The sequence below is a fragment of the Paramisgurnus dabryanus genome, chromosome 20 (genome assembly GCF_030506205.2).
Source record: "Paramisgurnus dabryanus chromosome 20, PD_genome_1.1, whole genome shotgun sequence".
Classification (NCBI taxonomy): Eukaryota; Metazoa; Chordata; class Actinopteri; order Cypriniformes; family Cobitidae; genus Paramisgurnus; species Paramisgurnus dabryanus.
The window spans coordinates 23,537,272-23,558,247 of record NC_133356.1 but is presented as its reverse complement, the minus strand read 5'-3'; the positions used below and the strand labels follow the sequence as shown (position 1 = coordinate 23,558,247).

Here is a 20,976-nt window from a genome sequence, read left to right as displayed (position 1 = left end):
TTGTGTCCAAGCCAACAGTAAGACCCTGATAAATGGGACTTTGCCTCTAGAACCGCCACAATAATCACGGCCATCAGAACGAATCTACCGGTTCACCGCTGCAGAACGCTGAAAGAAAATGCAAATCAGAGACTTAAAGACTCACTGCTGTGCGCTGTCTGCAAGCACAAATGACTTGATAACATTGACACTCCATATAACAGACTGCTGGATGGATAACACTGCAGTGTGCCGTTATGGTATTCACTGGTGAAGTTTGGCAATGCAAATCATCTCTCAAATCATTCGGAGTGATACACAAATAGTTGAAATGTAAAATGAATTAAGATCAAACTAATGAAGCAAACTGGGGAGATAGCATGGTAATAGAGCAAAGACATTAGAGAAACAAAAAAAAGTGTAATATGACATTTTTTTCACGCTGCCAAAAGACGATCTCCCAGCAAATTATTGGAAATGTATAATGTTTATCCGGAGAGTTATTGATGAACGAGTGTTTTGGTGGCATGTAAGGAAAAAAATTTCTAAGTTGGGTGATACCAAATCCAATGTTATGTCATTTTAATCAGTGTCTTGTTGACTAAAACAAAGCATCGTTTTGAAATATGTCTGCAGCTCTCAGCAACTTTTTTGGTGAGCTTGAAAATATTTTGACCCAGCGGAGTTAATTGTAACCCTGTGTTTTAGCAAGTGTTACAACTAACCCCCTGCCTGTTACAATTAACCCCACCTATGGGGTAAGTTGTAACGTTTGCACTTCTGTCACGTTTGGTGGTCCAAGAATGGTAAGTACTAGAAACAAACTTCAAATGTTCATTTGTAGCAGAGATGTGTGTGTCGCTTGTGTAAAATATAATTAATCAAACTCAAAATATTTTTTGAATGATTGAGCCAAAACAAAAAAGCGCTCTCCCCTACGTACTAAATTACATGAAGTACCTACTCAGCGCCCATTAAAACAGTATGTGCTGTATAGTATGAAAATGGATAGTGTGAATGAAATTCGGATATACTACATCTGCTATATTGATACATTACATCATCATAACGACAGGTGAGCAGTTAACATCGATGATGATAAACAAGTGCAGCTTAACCATAAGGAACAAATGTTCCCTATATGTATTTGGATTTGAATAGAGCCGCGTTTCTGCTTTTCAACGTTTTCAACATGATGATTCCCAAAGGCTTACAGGATAGTAAAGAGTCTTATCGAATGCACACGCCAAAATCTTGCCAGAAGTAGTAGGAGATCCAGGTACTTTTCGCATACTGTCTTCTGAATTCAGACATAGTACTGTCCTCGTCTACTGTTCTGCCTACTATATAGTACGGAAGTAGGGGGTTTCAGACGCAGTGATTATCTACACAGAATTACACCCCTAAACTGATGTTGAAAAATATCATTTTGGTATTGGTTCATATCTATGAAATGAATTCAAGTGTGACCCTGCCAGTGGAAACCCAGCTAAAGTCATATCTTGTGTTTAATGTTTTCTACATAAAATCATACTAAATAATGTAAAGAACATTCTGTGAAAATATAATCTTGATATCTTTATTTACTGAGTAAGGTCATGTCAAAGATTTAAAATAATGTGAAATCCTATCATTAATTATCCTAATCCCAAAATTATGAGACTTCAGCCTGGATTTCACAGACAAGGTCACAAATAGTGTGTACTACCACCCCTAATAGCATCTAAAATATCCAATATTTCTGGATCTGAACTGCAGACTTACACAAAATTCATTTTTACATTGTGTGATTATCAGTGAATGCAAATTTTAATCTAATATTACAATACTGTTTAAATGTGCAACACATTGTAAAAATTGAATTAGATTCTCCCTTTCTGGCAGAAATCTAGAAATGGCAATAATTCATAAACGGCTCACAGAACAGCCGGTCAGTACATAATGTATGGACAGCTAATCACACCACAATAAAGCTATTGGATCAAAAGGCCAAGAATAAATTTGCCAGGCTAAAACAAAGCATGCAGTAAATATGGATTGCCGCCAACAGGAAGTGTGAAACGCTGATTAATCCTCTGCAATTCTTCTGGAAGAATACGTAGAGGTTTGATGTCATAATTAGGTGAAACAGCTAAAGGGAAATGTCACCAAATGTCATCGAAGGCAAAACTAACCCATCAATGTCATTTCTTTCTTTACTGAACCAGTGGTTTGTAAGACACAGCAGCTTGTGGTCAGATTTGTGAGTCACTACACTTTGAGGTTTTTGTGAATTTTGACCTCATACAGTAATAACACAATGATGATGAAAAACGCTTGAGCTTCCTGCCAATTCCAGATCTCAATAAGCAGTGCAGATGCAGAATGAAAACATCAAGATCTGATGTCTACTCCTGTATGTACAGTAAAGTAGTTCAGGCCATGTCACTCAATCTGATGTCCCATACGTGTATGTATGGTATTTATTCATGTTAGATATGAGAACAATGCATTAACTTTAAGATAGCAAACTTCTGTGTTTAATTTGTCAGATGTGTTACAGACATGATTGGAAGCTTTTGAGCGGGGTGGGCATCCATTTAGCAATGACTTAGCAATGTGTTTAAATTCACTCAGAACATCTTAGACCATCAATTTGGACAAACAACTCACATATTGTTCAGAAAACGTTCAAATTTAGTATATCATTAGTGTTTGAACATTAAGGAGAAAAATCTGCTAAGCTGTAATGCCTCAAAGAGCATAAAGAATGAATCGCTTTCATCTTTCTGAACATTCAGAGAGCAAAACTGTGATGAAACATTGAAGACATATAATGTAATTAAATAAATAAATAAATAATTAACAAAAAATTGTAAGGATGCACCGATAGGATTTTTTTGGGGCTGATACCGATACTGATTTAAACAGACATCTTCTGGCCGATACCGATATTAAACACTTGTAAACAATACTATACAGTTGGTCTATTGGCTAGTTTATTTCTGCATCAAATTATTTTTACTGAACATGGATTGGATCTAATTAACATTCAACTGACCAACATAATAAGAGAGGTACAAATTAAGCTAAAACAAATATAATAAGACAGCATGACAACCTTCAAAGGTGGTTTTTACTATTCAGCATTTATTTTATTAACAACATTAACTCATTTTTTACATATAATGGATTTCTTTATGCAGTTAATTAATAAACAATCGGTATCTGCCTTTCTCGTGCTATTGCCGATATGCCGATGGTTTCAAATTAATCAAAAATCGACCGATAAATATCGGTGGCCGATACATCGGTGCATCACAAAAAAATTGTTTAGTAGCCTCTTATACCATACAAGTTAAAAAGTGGATTACCAAAGAAAAGCTAATTACAGAAACAGATAAGGAGCATGTAAAAGAAACTTCATCTCGCTAAATCAGATTCGCCTTGCTTTGACTTTGCCCAGTCATTATGCCCCGTACACATTACCCAGCAAGCCATTTTGGCTAAAACAAGGCAAATTTAGGCTGTCAGTGAAAGTCTAATAGACATCTAACTATAGCCAAAAAATAAACGATGCATATACGTTTAGAACATGTAAAAGAAATGAAAGCAAACACCTTGAACACCTGTTAACCTGTTATTTTGAAAAAAAAAATGGCATGTAACCAAATTCAAGGTTATTTATAGGGTAGAAGTGGGTTACTCATAGCCAGAATATATTGGGTCTAGTTAGCAATCATTCACTTTCTCGGTTTTTGCTTGCTGGGTACAAACGACTTTATCGTTGTGTGTCACACGTCTTTTTAATGTGGTGGTTATGAGGCATCCCTAATTTTGGGTAGTCATAGTAACAACTATAAACAAATGAGTTCCCATCCTCTTAGTAAATGAAGAAAGATATATGATATTGGTAGTCGCTCCCAAAAGTCGCTCATCATTTGCAAAGAGTTCAGACTGCACGATTGATTTTGACTTGCCGACAAATGCCGGAAATCACAGGCAAATTGGTGCTCGTGCACGTGAGTGACAATCACACAGTGTGAATTAATCAAACACGCGTTCTGAGAGAATCGCAGACGAGTAGCCAACATCCGTGAAATATCTGGCATGCTAAATATCAATCTGGACCTGGTGGCGATTCAAAATCATGCCGTGTGAAATGTGTTCTGACTGAAAATAACATTGGCGATGACCTACAGCCAATGAGAGCGCAACATACAGGGCAGCTGGAAGTTCAGGGAGGAGTTGTTATCCCAGTCTCACATGAGAACTCTGGTCTTGCACGTGTGACCTTGTTGTTTCCTTGTCACTTATCGCATGCAATTGGTTGTGAGTAGTTTGCAGACCGGGACAAAGTTGCCGACGATTCTTTTTATAGTAAAGTCATGCAGTGTGAAAACCCCTGTCGCCAATCTATCGTGCAGTGTGAAAACATCAGCGACTGAACGCTACCCCAGATAGTCATAGATGCAGTGTGAAAAGATCGGTCACCCGACTAGTTTGAAAATCATGCAGTCTCGCTGCCGGCGTGAACGTACAGTTATACAGTTAGAGGTGTTTGAATGACATGTACGTAAAGCAACCAATCACAGTTCATTTTGATTTTCCATTTGTAGGGAGATAATAAAAAAACTATGGCACTCACTCTAGTAACTAACTATTGCAAAGGAAATGATTTTAAAGTATTTTCATACTCGAAATGTGACACATGTATTTAACGCATCACAGTAAGTAGTAAATACAGGCACTGTACGTCGTGAACAAGGGTTGTGAGAACAAGGGCCATGAGACACAAATCGGCAACCTTATGGTTATAAGCACGACTCTCTATCCATTAGGCCAGGACTGTCCCTGATAGCAGATTAGACTGTAGATTAAAAAGCCTATGTGCCCAAAATAGATCCAAAAGTAAATTAATGGCATCAGCCCTTATTAAATCAAAAAAGCCTTTAAAAGATTTTTTTGCAAGATGCATAAGATGGTTATCAACCAGACAGTGGGCAGTCAATGGGCATGCCTATAACTTATCATCAGCAACAACACCTGATCAAGCTTTGTGATCAGACAAAGCTTTTGGCCAAGAACAACAACAACAAAAGTCCAGTCTTTTTCATAATAAACCATTTCCTCAAATTGACATCCATGCGGTCTACGTAGGCAGCTCACCAAGTTTTCTAAAACAGCCTGTCTCTGTCTTAATACTCCACAACAAAATGTAAAATAAAATAAAAAATAATATGAACAATTTATCTTACAGAATAACTGACAGAACAGTGAGTCACTACACCGCGCCGCACCGAATGGATCAGGCTAGTAAATTACCCAGCTTCCAGAAAGGACGATTTATCATTGAACCGCTGTCTTTAGAAATGACATGCAATCAATAATGCTATGAATCTATCTGAGATACTGGACTGAGTCTTTGCGTTTTTTCCGTTCCATCTGAAAAATCCTGCTTGCGGTCTCTTGTATATGCGAGATGTGTTGACTTCCAGGAGTCTAACCCAGAGTTATGTACTGTAAAGGTGATATAGACAACTGACAAACAGACAGTCTTCAGCAATGAATGCTCTCTCTAACGCTGCATTTTCACTGGATTTAATTAAAACCACAGTCTGGTCACCTATACCTACGTGCACAAAAAATATATCAAGGATTTGTTCTGATACACTGCTTCTTGTAAAAAGTACTACACTTTACAATACAGTTAACTAAATGGGGACTAAGGCCTTTCTGCCTACATCGAAGTTGAGTAAATCATAAATTTTCATTTTTAAGTCAGAAATGTCTGTTTTCAATCGTTCTGTTTCCAAAACGACACAGGATTTTTTTTCTTTCCGTTTTTCTGAAAAGTTACACAATCACACACCATATTAACTCGAATCCTTTCTGTTTTACACAACTGGATAACTTCAGTGTTATGTGAGACCTCAGTGCTAACATCAGATAATTATTCAAGTGACTTAGTGGATTAAACCCCATCAGTGTGTTACATTGTATGACCTCAAGATCAGACAGGGACGCAAACTCGGTCAGTGCTGAAACATCACACAGACAGTTAAGAGATTAAAGCGAGATAAACCGGATGTGATGTGTCCTGATGAGAGATTCACACGCAGTCTCTGTTACAGACCTCAACAGCACTTGATTCTTTCATTTCACATTCAGAGTCGAGAGCGAGAGAACAAATTATCATAATGTTTGTGCGTAAACAATGTTGTTACTTCAAATCGCTGTGATCTATGGGTGAGGATGTTGAAGGAAAGTCTCTGTTCTGTAGGATATGTCATTCCTAATGCTGTGTGAACTTTACTGTAGCAAGGCATTGGTGTGTGCCAGCTTTGTAATGTATTGTAATGTGTGTAAATGAAGGAGGTAGTCTGGCTTTAGTGATTATCTGTCTATGTGGTGGTCTACAGTATCTTAAAGGGATAGTTCACCCAAAAATGAAAATTCTGTCATCATTTACTCTCATGTTATTACAAACCTGTATACATTTCTTTGTTCTGATGAGCACGAAGAAAGATATTTTGAGAAATGTTTGTAACCAAACCATTCGTAAGCCCCATTCACTTCCATAGTAGAAAACAGTACTATGGAAATTAATGCAATATTGTAAAGCAAGGTAATATATTGGGATACTTACCATTTTGGAATATAATAGTATATAACTTAAGCTGTATAAACTATAAGGAAAGCTGTCATTGAAAACAGACCACCATATGCAAACCTTAGGAAATAAATGTGGCGCACCCCTCTGCTAGTACTGCTTGTCACTGTTTAAGTTCAGAGATAAGAATGCTATCTAGTGGTCGGGATGTAAACAACCGCCATGAATCTTTTAACCGCAAAAAATATTGACATCGCTTTTTGTTAAGAATTGATACCACATCGCCAAACAAAATATCACAATACTCGCATCAATCAATATTTTCTCACACCTCTAGTTGTCATGCCATTAAGTCACTTTTTGATTGGGTATCACTTCGTCCCACATGACACATAGGAGTTTTAAGAAAAAGATTTAGAATATTGGGGTGGAACTTTAAATTGTAAGGGTTACCCCTTATTTTAAAGACATACCCCTTCTGCCTGACATACCCATCTAGTTCCAAGGAAACTATAGGCATCCACAGACTGTATACTGCACTTGTCTGTTTAACTTAATATTACACACAGTTCGCAATTATTTTAGAAAATTTTTTTACATGGTTCCCACAACTTAGTTAACTTCAAATTCAAGGACCTTTCAATGACTTTCCACATCCAATACCCTCAAATTCTAGGACTAAATATGGGGACACATTTCAAGTGAGAGCAAGGTTACATCGAGTTACCTTTTAAGATACATTGTTACAGTTCTCTTTTAAGGGAACTCGTGCTGCGTCACTGCGGTGACACTTTGGGGACGCCTCCAGGGGTAAGTGCGTCTGAATATGTATATCAAATTCAACTAATGGTGAGGCTTAACGACAAAGACAGGGTGACGCGGGAGCCAGGAAGTATATCGCTATCTGAAATATTGCCAAAGACGGCGTTACAAGGACACAGGAAGTATGGAAAGGGAGACGCAGTGTCTCGTTCCCTCCGCAGGGAACAACAGTTACATACGTAATCTGAGACGTTTTCATGTGTCAAACACAACTATGCAAAAAAGCATTTTGGTATGAATCGACATTCGCAGAAGATATAAGCATTTAATGCGAACAGTTTAGCATGTGTGCTTAAAAAGTCTAGAATTTTATGATATTATCCTACACTACACAGGGAATAATATGGATTTTTTTCCAGAAAACTTCTTGCATATAGATTCAAGCACTTTCAATGACCTGTATATTTTTAACTACATCCCAGGGCCTTAAATTATTTCCCCCAGATTCACAAACTTTCAAGGATTTCAAGGACCCAAGGGAACCCTGTTTTATAAATATGTATAATTTTTGGATTGACATAAATCCTATATTCACAAATTCTACACACATTTCAGATATTATTTCAGATAAACTCATCCCTAGCAACAGTGGTTTCTTGATGTGTGATCATACTGATATTTCCTGTGGGAGGCTCTTGGACAGAATGAAGTGCAAACTCGACGGCACATGTCTGCTTTGACAGATGACTTTAGGGTAGCTTGGTGTGTAAGTGTGTATTAGTACATGTTAACGATATACAAAAGGTACAAAGGCCAAAGTAAACAATGATGCGAGTTATCATCTCAAACATAAATCTCTTTTCTTGGACTACAACAAACAAACGGATTGTGGGCAACAGTTTACTTCCTGGACCTGTTGACGTGGACAAGACCGACATTATCATAATTCCTCCCACTTTGACTCACATCTTGTAAATTAACTCCTGTTAGCATTGCATTGTGAGTAAATCTTTAAAACATGGTAAGGAGCGTCACATTTCCGGCTGACGTCAGAGGTATTCAGGCCAATTACAACGTACAGATTAGCTGGCCAATCAGAGACACAGCGCTTTTCAAATGAGTTTTGTACCAAATGCGTTTCAGGAAGACAGGGATATATGTGGCTACAAAAATGTACAATATGTTTTTTAACCATGTGAACACATTGCATTATACCAAATACACAAAATAACACTGTTTTTAGCAATAAAATAGGGCCCTTTAAGCACACAGACACAGTGCATGCTCAAACAGAAAGAGCCTTCTATAAACAATCCGGCAGATATTAAAGAAATGAGACCTGTCCAGAGTCTCTCTATTTGCACATGACCACGCACCCACACAGCACACAGAGACTGCAAAGCAGGCTGGACGGCAGCTGATCACATATTTTGCAAGAGGAACAGGACGAGATGTTTTCTGAAAAGTAAAGCAGGAAGATAAAACTGCAGATGGCATCAAAAACAAAGTCTCTAAACAGAAGGCAGAAAGTGAAATTGTAAAGCACATCACACGTCCGTGGGATATTTTACCCAACTTAAAGATTTCAGTTCTTTTAAGTAAAGAAAATTAAATTGGTAGTTAGAATACAATAATTGCTTTTCCATTTACCAGGAAGTGAATGATTTGTTATTTAATTGAAGAATGTGCAATTAAGAAACCATAACTGATTAAATATGATTACAGGATACCATGCTTGCTAGATGTTGGAAATGAAAAATAAGAGAGAAATACAATAACCTAGGCATAAATAATGGCAATGATGATGGATATTGTCTTCAAAACTGCTAATGTAGCTTTTTGTGATTAAAAAAGGAGGGGTATTGTTACATGAATGTACTAAAATGCCCAATACAAATAGAGTTAAGACATTGAAAAATCAATTCCCAGTTTCAGATTCATTATGGTCTCAAACAGCAGCAGGTACAGTGGTGAGACAGGGAGATAGAGCGTTTGTGAGAAGCAAATGCAGGATCAGTGATTTCTCATCATGCAAAATTATTATTTCCTAGAATCTTTACAAAACCTAGGTTTGCTAGTTTGCAGGTTAAACCGATGGCATGTTTATAATGCACACATTATTAGTTCCAAATACTGTAAACATACAGTACTGTATACACACTCTGCATGACTACAGCTTAAAGTAAACTGATAAATATAAAGAGAGACCTAAGGTTTTGTTAGAAATTGCATGGAAAGTCAATTGCAGGAAAGTGAATTCTGGATATTAAATTTTGTACAGACAGAAACACAGAGAAGCAGCTTGGATTGAAAAATACTTAACGCTATCAATTGAAAGGGAAAAGAGAAACCTAAGTTCAGATCGCTGGGTTTAGGTAGTGGTATGAAGGTATATCCAGGATTTTTTGTTGCTGAGCTCACCAGTGAGTTTCTATTTTTCTCAGAATGTACCAAATTGATCTGGGCACTACTAAATATCCTAAATATCTGACTGATTGTGTTGTTGAACCTAAATATGAAGAGTTTGGTTCCAAAACGCAATAAACGCCATTTTTGAAAAAAATGAGTTACTGCCAGAATCAGTATTATATCAGGTCAGTATTAAAAAGTAAATTCTTAATTTTACGCAAAATCCAATATACGCCGTGTTATTCTGTCATCTTTTCTCCCCTTTTTCCCAAAGTGCAATAAACGCCACTCCTCCTTTTTTATAGAAAGCCATAAATCCACTCCACAGATTGCAGCGCACCATTCACGCAATGTAAACAAACAATGGCGGCGCGCTGAGTAAACGGAAACCTAGTTTTCCTCATATACTTTGTACTTCGTGATCAACAAACAAACAAAAACAAAATATTACTTTAATAGCATTGATAAACCTGTGATGGTTTTCTGTGACGGGAAATAATTTACGCAAGAGGCACTCTGAGACAGGTGCTTGTTTGCCCGGGCCGACAGCTTCAAGTTTCTGTCATGATAACACATTGATTGACCCCAGGGGATCTTATGAAAAACTTTCCATAATTTTACTCAAAGTCAACGAAAATCGAGCAGGACCAAAACATTTTACAGCTGATCGCTGTGAAAAACATTAAGCGACGACGTCAAGTATAACCGCAACAATGACATCTTAATATGACAAAGTAAGTGTTTTGATTAATGACATTAATGTTTATATTTTTAATTAGTGTATAACACTAGTCAACTAAATGAATTTAACATGGCAAAGATGAATGCACATTTATATAGGCTATTGATTCAATAGATTTATAGCATTTTGAATAAAAACTTGTCATGGATTTATTGCATTTTGTGGAAAAAATAATCCGTTTTTATAATAAATCTTTGAAAATCAAGTTATGGATTTGAATTTTTTATGTTTTTATAACCTAAAGATGCTATGTGAAAGTTTGTAACAGAAAATAGTGGTTTTCATCTTGTCACTTTCTTGGTATAGAAAACACGTTTTTACCAAAATTTGTCAAAATGGATTTATTGCGTTTTGGAACCAAACTCTTCATATGGTCTGTATCACTTGGAGATCTCTCTGAAGCACATGAGTTGGGCCACAGCTCCTAATGCTAATGCCATCAACTCCAGACCTTAAGCGTGCTTCATTTATGAGAAAATTATTTAAAAAGATGCAGTGTGTAACTTTTAGAAGGATCTCTTGACAGAAATGCAATATAATATACATAACTATATTATCAGTGGTGTATAAAGGTCGCACATAATTAACTGTATTGTTTTTATTACCTTAGAATGAGCCATTTTTATCTACATACATCACGGGTCCCCTCACATGGAAGTCGCCATTTTGTCCCGCTGCCATGTTTCCACAGTAGCCCTAAACGGACAAACTGCTCTAAAAAGAGCGCATTTTTATTTTATTTTAGCTTTTCTATGCGTTCTGGTGAACGGTAGACTAGACCGTTGGTTGCAATTCACAATCTCACTGCTAGATCCCACTAAAATTTACACACTGCACCTTTAACAAATAGACAATTTATGTTTAGAAAACAGCTTTAAAAAGGGGGAGCTACAAATGAATCAGCTGTAATTCCTCAACCCTTCATCAAATTTGGATGTGAATACCCATCATTATATATGACGCTAACTGGAATAAAGTTTGGTAAAATAACACAAAATGTGCCTCTGTTCCAATGGAGCTGTAATTTGTACTGTATATCTCATGTAATTAAAATGTAAGTGTACATATAGCTTTATTCTTTGCTGTGTAAATACTATAATGCCTAAAGATTGCAATGTATTCAGTTACTTTCAGGTATATTTTTAATTGCAGCAGGTTTCTTTGGAAAAAGCAAAGTGTGAGACTGTCTCTAAGAAAAAGAAAGCTTAAATAACACAATGAAGAAGAATGCAAGAATACATTTTGATCATTACTTTATTCTTTTTGTCTAACGCAAAGTATAAAGTGTTTACTAAGCTGGATTTCACAGGGTTGTCAAACACAATCAATGCGCAGGTTAGAACTTGCTTTTATTATTCATGATTCATTACAGCAGGCACCGGCTGGCACAACATTGATTCCAGTTGCCATACATTCTGCACTCATGTCTGAATCCCACTTTATATAATCTGCCATATACACTCTTAAAAATAAAGGTGCTTTCACAATACCATACAAGAACCTTTTCTGCTAAATAGTTCTTCAAAGCAACTTTAACATCTGAAGCAACTTTCTGTTTCACAAAAGGTTCTTCAGATTAGAATGGTTCTTAAAAGAAAAGATTATTTGAGGAACCTAAAAAGGTTCTACTATGGCATCGCTGTAAAGAACCTTTTAAGCACCTTTATTTTTAAGAGTTAAGCTTTTGTTAGGTTTCAAGTAAATATTTAACTCTAACAGCTCTGCTCTTGTTAAATAAATATTGGAGAAGATTAATTTGACTGCCTTTTAACTGAGATTTTATTTACCTGAATCTCTGATTCAACCCTTCTGCATCTTGATAGATTTTGACATTTGCTCATTTTTATTTTTGAATGTAAAAACGGTAAATGAATTCAGAATTATTATGAGGAATTGAAAAGAGTGACACAATCTTTTCACTTTTTACCCCTTGAAAATCACAAAAATTTGACTGAATCGCAAAATAATTGTTGTATTAGCATATCAGTTGATTTTTTATAATGCCTCTGTGTATGAACCACTATAGGTCTGCACTACTTATAATTTAAAATAATACTTTGGGTTGTTTACACATGATATTAATAAACGTATCAATCACAGGTAGACATGAGTGAACTGTGCTAAACACACTTTGTGGTCAGAATGCTCAATGCACATTTGGATATATGACCACATTGCCCTTCTAGCATAAATATTTCTGAGCTCTGATTCCTCCAAGAATTCTCACTTATCAATGGTTTTATATTTTGCCAGATAGGTTTGGCTTTACCAACACATGGATGTCTTCAAGAAGAAACATCATGAATATGTGTGGAAAAGTTGCTGATATCAGAGAAAAGCATTAGAAGAGGAAGGGATGTGCTGATGTAGTAAGAATGTGAGGAGGACCCCACCATTTATTGAACAATGATGAGTTATAGAAGGACTTCTGAATGACGACAAGCCAGTAAGAGGAAACTGGTTTACGCTTTTCAAACAAAGTAAGATCAATGTCCCTCAGTGCCACACTAAACACACAAAATAGCTTGGAACGCATACTGATGACCACATTAAATGCTTACACTAATGGATTAAACTAGTAGAAAGATTGGTTCCCCTAGACAAAACAGCAGATTGGGAAGGATTACATTTGGAATTTTCATTCATTTTTAGCCGCCTTTCACCTATAGACCCTTTTACTGTTTGTACAGAATGATGACGTGGCAGCGTATGCGCGCGCATTTAGGCAACGGAAGTATCGTAAGAATCAAAAGTGAAGCAACACAAACAGTAAGTTATTTTAAAAAAGTTGACTTTATCAACATTTTCAACACAGCTACCAGATCCGTGTACTATAGTGGAGTGGATAAAAGACGTTAGCAGATGGCCAAAAATAAAGTTGCCAGATACATATATACGTATATTAGTATATTATATTTGAGCAACCAAACGCAACAACCAGACAATTTGATGCTGGGAAACCGTTTTAATAAACGTTCTGAGTTGCTACCACGTTAGAACCAATGGGGAATAACACTACTTCCGTTGCCCAAATGCGCGCGCAGGCTATTTGATCACGTGAGCTGTAAAAGGGTCTATACACATCTTTGGTCACATATAATAAATTTACTTTTAATATGTCATCTTTGTTTATTTGGTTACACAGTACGCTCCATAAATATTGGGACAAAGGCACATTTCGCTGTAAATTTATTCCAGTTGCAGTGATATAATGAATATTGGCTTAAAGTGCACACTTTCAGCTTTATTAAAAGGGTATTTATATCCAAATTGTCTGAAGTGTTTAGGAATTACAGCCGTTTAATACATAGCTCCCCCTTTAAAAAAAGTAATGGAACAGTTGACCCAAAAGCAGTTTTATGGACACGTATTTACAATTTCCACATAAATGAAGCATGTTAAAGGTCTGAAGTTGATTTTAAATGTGGCATTTGCATTTGGAAGCTGTGGCTGTGAACCCACATCATGTGCATTAGGGTAATCTCCATGAAAGTGACACAGACAGCGCAGATCAAGATTTTTGCAGCCGATACGGAGTACAGATTTGTTGTCTTCGTGATCGGCCGATACCTTACGCAGACAAGAGCAGCTGTGAGGAAACTGAATGTTTAAACCAGGGGTTACCAAACTTTTTTCTCTGGGGGCCACATTATCGTTCCTGACTGTGATGGGGGGCCGGGTCAGCTATATAGAATTGTATGACCCAGACCAATTGTATGACCACCAGCAGTAGAGATTACTGGCCTGGCACAGCCAAAGTCCCCATCAGTAAACGGCTTTCCATGGGTAGCTAGTAGCCTGGTTTACCTGAGTTTGGTGAAGGAATACATTATTTTGTGCGGCCAGTACGCCTTTCATCCTCCGAACCTTTCTTCTCTTGCTTACCCTCGCTAGGTAGCATACTCTTTGTGGCGGGTTTCATGATGATGAAGATTATATTCTTTGAAAACTGCCACACTTTCTTTACATATAATACAAACTGCACGGTCCTTACACTGAACAAAAAAATAATCATTGGTCAGCTGTTCTTTGAAAACTCTCTTATCAAGTTTTCGTTTAACGGTAGCTATTTTGCCATTCTGAACACTTCCAGTTCTGTGCAAGTTATCTGCACGTGTGTTGTCTGTCACCGCTTGATCATGAGCATATAGTTAATTTTATAACTAAATATCATATTTCAACAAAAAAAAAAAAAATACCAGATGCGAACATGTTATTACTTTCCAAAAAAACAATTACAAAAATAAAATTGGCTCATAAGGCCGGTTCAAGTAGTGGGGGGCAGAGCGGGCCTTAGTTTGGTGACCCATGGTTTAAACTGCCAAAACTTTAAAACGCATGCAAATAATAAATTTTCAGCATGAGGATGCAATTGTCCACGATAGATATGTGTTGTATACGCTGTTTGATGGAGATGTGATGACGCGTCACGCTGTTATGACCGGAGCGCGTCCTCATAGAAAATACACATATCTCTGTAAAGGCAAAGAGAGAAATCCAAATCTGCACTTCACACATGAGCAACAGGTTTTAAAAATGCTTGCATGGCGTAAAAATGCGCTCTATTCGCAGCCACATTCAGAAGCCCTATTTTGGTACATTCTGACAAAAAAATAACACACTGGAAAGCTCTGCATAAAAAAAAATCCTGAACATCCATATATGATAACAATGGTGGATGATCACATTATCCTCTCCATGATATAGAAAAAAACCCTTGTACAGCACATCTCTTTTTAATAGGCCATCAGATTTGTTCCAGGTTATCTGTTCCAACTCTATCCGAAATGCTTAAATGTGTTCAAATCCCTAACCCTACATATGAACAACAATAGAAGTTACTTGCTTTAGAAAGCAAATCTAATTAATTTTTGAAAAACTGAACTCCCCAGAGCAAACAAATAAACAAAAACATTTGCCAAAGATTGACTTGTTCTACAGAGTATTAGATCTTGTTATGGATTTTCCTACAGTCTTATAATAAAGTCTTAAGAGCAGAGGAACGGAGTCTCTCTTGGACAATATTGAAGTGAAAGCACAAAAGCCCTGTCAAGTGCATAAGGCACATTTAAGTATAAAGATTAATCTGCTTCTTGAATAGATGTAGGCTACACACGCTTTTAAATCCAAAGTGACACACTGGCCTCGAATTTACCCTATTACGCTTTTCCAGTCTAGCTGTAATCTAGACAAATGTGGATGTTTTTGGATGTCTAATTAATTATGAAAAAACATATAAATAAAAAAAACTGTAAACTCAACCAAACCAAACTCAAGTGGTCCAAAGCATTTCTTAATGAGCATCGTAATCATTTTCTTTCTATCAACCACATAGCATTAATGATTTATGCTATAGAGGCTGTTTACACCTAGTATTAAGGTGCAATTTTGTTAAGGTGCTTTCATTGATAAACTAAAGTGGCTGCTCCTCATATTTTTAATTTTTGTTTCATTACACACTTATTTCATCAAGTGCTCAGAATGATCAGAGAAAGCTCTTGTGCAGCATGCTTACTAACACAAAAAGCGGACTCTGTCATAATATTAGTGAGGGTCAAACCACCCCCTCAATATTCAGGACAGGAGCGGTCGAAGTGGAAAAAAAGACATTAAAGCAGTGGTTCTCAAACTGGGGGCCACGAGATGGTGCCAGATGGGCCACAGTTTAGGACATTTTATAAAATACATTAATTTATCATGAAATCTGTGTAATTAAACCTAAAAAAAGGCTACTAACCAATAGCACTACTTTGTATAATTTAATATATTTTGTTTAATTAAAATTGTAAGTTTTATAACTGGTTTTTGTCATAAATTTTATTTGGGGGGGGGGGCGCGAAACAATGTGCCTTACACAAGGGGGGCCGCACGCTGAAAAAGTTTGAGAACCACTGCATTAAAGTACCAGGTGTAAATGATGTGAACTCTCTCGTCCACTCATGATCCGAACAACCATATAAACAGCCCCATAGAAATGTCTGGAAAAGGACTCGCTAAATTTGCTGATCTCGTGAACAGTGGCGGCTGGTGACTTTTCTTTCGAGGGGCGTGATTTCAAAATATTCGTTTATTGCATCATGTTAACCATGTGCATCATGCCTCTTGTCAAAATCGTGCACAAGCATCGAAAGGGTTTATAATAAAAGAGACAAGAACTCTGTACTCTGTATTGGCTGAAAAATTCTGATCAGAGCATCCCTACTAGTGTGGTGTGCTGAACACATCTGGACAGAGTGAGGCTGACAGTGATGCAATGGATGTTAATATAAACCTCTGACATCACCTTTTTCCAAAGAAGAGGAATTGGTCTTTTTGACGCCAATACACAGACACAGCGGTTCATGGACTTTCATGCAGATGCAACGCATCTTTATCCTCATCATAAACATTTCATGCATTAAAGAGGGCTAATTCAATCACATTTACAATCAAACCATCACATGTATAATATCAGACTGAATCCTTTCATTCAAGTGAAATTCTGTTTATGGCCAACAATTTTTTTTTTCAAATGTAAGGATGTTTTAATGTCGCTGTAATACACGATGCGAACCACTGTGCATTCGACTGGCAGTGGTAAAATATTTTCATACAATTACATGTATGCATTAATAGCAGACTGAATCCTTTAATTTAAAATCTTTTATTTTACAAGAGGTGCATTATTTCATATCTTAAGTGTGCTAATGAGTTTTCAATATAAGGACACCGTACACTGTAGATATTCGCTGTCCTCTGTTACCATCTGTAAAGCATACGAAGGACAGACCACTTCAGTTTAGATAATCACATAACCCACCACTAAACTCATGTTTCTATTCCAGTATGTTACGCCCACGACCCAATCAATTCCCAAAGGAGAAAAGCTTATCCTACAGTACATTTTTTTCACATTTGAGACTTATGTGGACTCGTTTTGATAATATTTTACATTCCAAAAGACATGCAATGTTTTTTTATTGTTCATAAAACAATATAATAAAGGTTGTCTGATAAGGGCTCTAAGAAAACTCTAATAAAGGCTTATGATAATAGAGGGTCAAAATACACTTATAATAAGAATCAATTAGCAGACAATCCCTCAGATATAAGAGTGACACTGTGATTGGCCATTGCATGTAGCCTTTCACCACTAACAATACAATAAATGATTGCATCCATGTCTAGTCATGAAATCTTATCATATACAGCTTCAAGAAGGCAGTGTAACCTGTGTACCATCAACAGGGATTATGCGATGATTACATACTGTACAAACCTGAGATTGCACAACATGGAAGACAGCCAAACATTGCTATAATGCCTACTCACTAGACTCATAACAGAAATAATCAAATGGTGTCCTAGTCTACATTGTTAGACATTCCTGAACACATCAAGATTTTGGAGCCTTATTCAACTTCAAAATGCAAGCCAACAGGATCAGATAGTAGGCCTATATGCTTGATGGTACAAAGCCATCTATTGTTTTATGTACTGGGATATTCAACAGACTCAAGATGACAATGACATTATTTTATAAAGATATATTGTTGAGGACTCATCTAACACAACAGCAGTCTGTGACAAGATGAATGCGTTACAAGTGATTTATAGGAAAAAGGATTATAAGAGAGTGACAATACGGTGATACAAACATTTATGCATTTGGCAGACTTACTATACAATGCATTACAAGCTATGCGTTTTACCAGAATGAGTTTTCCTAGGTTCGAACCTATGACCTTTCTTCGCTAAAGCAACGATTAACAATTTAAACCACAGAAACACAAACAACACAATAATATTGCGCTTACCGTACGTTCAAAACTGAAGCGAAATTCCTGTTCATGGCCAACATTTTTTCTCAATGTGAAAGAAATAGCGCATAAAAATATGAACACCGCACAGTCACGGATCCTCCCTTGAACACACTAATAAAGCCACAATAAAATACAACAAAATGTTCAAAGTACACATTAATGTCGTTGTAATCCACGAAGCGATGCGAAGCACTGTGCATCCGACGGACCTGCTGCAGTCCACGCGCGCTGGTACTGACTGACTGACTGAGCGTATACATCCTTGCTTAACACCTCTGACTGGCAGTAGTTTAGCCGCCGTTGTGGTACAATATTTAACCTGTGACATGAACGATGGCAGCTGCTGAACATTATCAATCTGTCTAGCCTCAATTTTAAGGCATTTGCATTTCGACGAAGCGCATTATATTGTTTCTGGTAACGTATATATTTGAAACACTGTAACAAACCTCAGTGCTGTTTTCCTGCAGATATTGATACGAGGCAGCATCATATATTTAATATAATTTACAATATTATCTCAATATCATCCATATTAATGCGCTCTGCAGTGAACGTAAAATACATTACGAACCAATGAGGCGCGACCAATGAACTTACATATATTGTGGAACTGATTTCCTAACCGCATTGGTATGCGAACAAAGATACGGAGACAAACAAAATCAGACAGCAAATTGAAACCATGTTTCATAGATTGACATTTCAGTGAGAAAGGCTGAAAGAGCTGAACTTCACATGCGCTGCTAAAATAATTACTCACCTCGCCTGTCCCCAAGTGTAAAACGCAATGTTTTTGTTTTTAAGTCATAGTCCCCATATGATAGTATGCGTCATGTTCACTGACTTCCGCGTTCGAGGAGCGAGCTGAGAAAGAAAATAAAGGCGGAGAGGGCATGCGCGCCTATTAGCGACTTCACGCGGTGCTGCGCAGACCGTTCGGCGTATGACATCAAGTAACGCGAGAGCACATCTTTTGAATGGTTCTCGCGATAAGTTTGATGTCATACGTTGATCCGTCTGCGCAGCGCCCGGTAAAGTCTAACACACCCAATTATGTGCATTAAAATAGGCAAAAACAACTAACAACAAAGATTTTAGTAGTTAGACCAAGCATTAGAATGTTTTATTAAATATAAGTTGTGTTGTTGAAGTCAAAAGGTTGGGATACACTGGTTTAGAGGAACACATATTTACTTTTATGTGTGTAAATCATGATAGGTAAATGAAGGACATATGAAGGCTGTGTGCCTTTATTTGGAAGATCAACAATGCCCTTAACACATTTCCAAAGCATTGTCTGGTTTTGATTTATCATTATGCAATACTTGGTTTGTGGATTGCATGTGAATAAACAGAGCAGAACATCTTGAATAATTATCTTTTTAATACAACACTTGTTTTTGTTTATGCACAGGTCCTTTAACGTGTACATCCTAACCTGTAAAACAAGTTAATCTAGATCTTGTATCAAAATAAAGATTTATTTCCTTAACATGCACTACAAATTAATGATTAGTATTTTAATGCTGTGAAATTAAACTTTACTCTTGCTTGAAAATAAATGAAATGCAAATCATTGAATAATGATGTTTAGCAGAAACGAAAACTCTGACCCATATGTGTTACAAAAATATAAGGGGACTTTTACTTTCACTTTTGCACAATAGTTGCTCATTGGTTATCATGCAATTTTAAGTGCCCATTGAATGTATTATTAATATTTGACTTGCATAACATAATAACATGACTGTTTTTACAATCTTTGATTAGTGCAGATTTTGTATATTATAATAATACCATGTTTATTTAAATTTTTTTGTATTGGAAGTATGTTTTTCCAGAAAGTGTTCACAATTTTTCTGGACTGTAAAATTATAACACAAAATGTTTCAGTGGGTCTAATAAGATGCGTTAAGATTTTGTGAACTTAACCATCAGGAAATTGCACTCCTCTAAACTGGTACATGCAAGAAGTTGGCGTACAGTGCCGTTAATATCTGCAATAAAGTATCTGCAACCCTGATCAACTTTGTGAAAACCACACACAAATATGGTTTAAAGAGAACCTATTTCATTGCTAATTTCAAAATGCTATTTTGTTTATTTGGTATAATACAACGTGTCCGTGTGGTTTATGGTTAAAAAACATTATTTTCCACATCCCGTAAATTTTTGTAGCTCCAGATTTCACTCTCTTTCTGAAACGCACAGATTTGAAAAGTGTTGTGTCTCTGATTGGCCAGCTAACCTGCATGTTGTGATTGGGCTGAATACCTCTGACGTCAGCCAGAAATGTGACGCTCCTTACCATGTTTGAAAGATTCGGTCACAATGCAATGCTAACAGGAGTTAACTTACAGGCTGTGAGTCTAAAGCGGGAGGAATTATGATAATGTCGGTCTTGTCTATATCACTAATATCAGGAAGTAAACTGTTGCCTACAATCCATGTGCTTGTTGTAGTCCAAGAAAAGAGATTTACGTTGGAGACGATAATTCTCGTCATCGTTTACTTTGGGGTTTGTACCTTTTGCATATCTTCAACATTTACTAACACACACCAAAGGATATGTAAAAACGTGAATCGGACAATAGGTGCTTTTTAAGAAACCAAGTGGCTCATAATGCAATAAGACACAATTTCCAAACCAAACACAATAGATAATTAGTAAAAATAAATAAATAAAA

General features: G+C 36.6%; 1 protein-coding gene across 3 annotated transcripts in view; it reads right to left on the bottom strand.

Moving 5' to 3' along the window:
* Positions 1 to 19,165, bottom strand: part of marchf8 (membrane-associated ring finger (C3HC4) 8) — a 119,745-nt gene extending 100,580 nt beyond the window's left edge. For 2 of the 3 annotated variants that reach the window (XM_065297177.1, XM_065297180.1), the window contains exon 1: positions 19,050 to 19,165. The gene's annotated coding sequence lies outside the window, so the exon portion shown is untranslated. Of the gene's footprint in view, positions 1 to 18,280; positions 18,528 to 19,049 lie in introns of those variants that run through there. The other variant, XM_065297178.2, reaches the window with a different exon arrangement.
* Positions 19,166 to 20,976: the final 1,811 nt, after the last annotated feature.